Genomic DNA, 1666 nt, shown 5'->3' on the forward strand with positions numbered 1-1666 from the left:
AACATACGGCCCCCGCCCGCCCTCTAAGGACTAACCAACAACTCAGCGGACCGCGCTCTTTAGGGTTCGGAGTCTGTGCGAGCGAAGTTCTAAAAACTACGACATCACATCTGCCCGGCAATCTGCATCACACCTCAACGTAATCCATGTGACCCACCGAAGCCCGCTTCTTCAACGAAGTAAACTGGATATAAACTCCCCAAACAGTTGAAAACCTACCAGTTTCACCAACTGTCTCTGCCACCTCCCGCCATGTGTAACGGAGTTAAAAATGTGTTGACATAAATATAGTTATAAATTACGATTTCTAATGGGTTGTGAATTTTATTTTTATGAGATTGTTTACTTTTGATGTTTTTGAGTTATGTTTCTGGTGGGAACACTTTCCCGTTGCACATCTTTTTCTATTTCCTGTATGTCATTGCCTCTTTCCCCTCACATTGAAGTGAGTGCTGCGGAGGGTAAGCTGTGCTGGGAGAGGTGTTACAAATCATTGCGGTTTTGTGTGATGGACCGTCTGTTTGGGTTGATGGAAGTGATGTGTGTTGTTGAGTGTTAATTTGGGTACCTTGTTGACCCGTTTTTGTTTGGTTTTCACCGTAGGAATTTGTATTTTTTTAGTGATATCTGTGGTGTGGTTTTGGCGGGAATTAGACGCGATCTGCGTCATTTTCTTTGTTTACATGTTAACCCTTCCTTTCTTTTCTTTTGTAAAGATGTGCAGCGTGGATTTAAGGAGGATATTGTGTTTTGTTCTCAGGTATGTTTGTGTTTGTATTTTTGTGTGATTACTTGATAAGATTTTCTTGTTCATTTCTTAATCTATAAATACTAAAGAAGACATTGAAGTGAGTGCTGCGGAGGATGTGCAGCGTGGATTTAAGGAGAATATTGTGTTTTGTTCTCAGAATAAACGCCAGAAAAGACACCTAGATGCTTCGCTGTGTTTCCTGATTGATAACAGGTCGCTTACGGTTGTGACCCGTTACACTGGTGCCGTGACCCTCCGGATAGTCAGATCAGCTTGATGCTCATCGCCGCGGATGCTGTGCAGATATCCTGATCTTCACTCAAGTTTACTGTGTGGTTAGTTTGTGAAGGAATGTGGTTGTAGGGTTCATGTTTTACATTGCCTGTCCTTAGTGGATTACTCAGTGTCTTTCCATGTATGCTTAATTCATTTTATTTAAAAGTTAAACACAACGCTAGTACATTTTATGATCAACAGTCTCGACAGTGAACATGGAAAATTCATTTTCAAGTCCTATTTTGCCAAAAGGAAGAGGTGCTTGGCTTAGTGACCTTGCTAGTAGTAGGGAAGTGGGACATTCAACAGCTAAACCGGATGGTTATGCTGATACTGGGTTGGGTCAGAGCCCTGGTTATACCCCTGCTAGAGTGTCTGTGAGGGAGGGTCCATATACTTCCACCCCTGGTAGTGATGTAGAAGCCATTCATCATCTAACAGACATGGTAGGACAGTTAGGAGCACAAATCGGTGAATCTATTGTAGCAAAGCTGATGTCAGCTGGTGTTGTAAACATGAATAGTACTGATTGTAATGCTGTTTCTGTGAATAACAATACACAATGTGAGACTACCAGACATGACATCCCACATGTGACAGTACATGTTAAACCTGACAGAGAGTTACAGAAATTCAAAG

Source organism: Notothenia coriiceps, unplaced genomic scaffold, assembly GCF_000735185.1.
Source record: "Notothenia coriiceps isolate Sejong01 unplaced genomic scaffold, NC01 NC01_scaffold00037219, whole genome shotgun sequence".
NCBI lineage: Eukaryota > Metazoa > Chordata > Actinopteri > Perciformes > Nototheniidae > Notothenia > Notothenia coriiceps.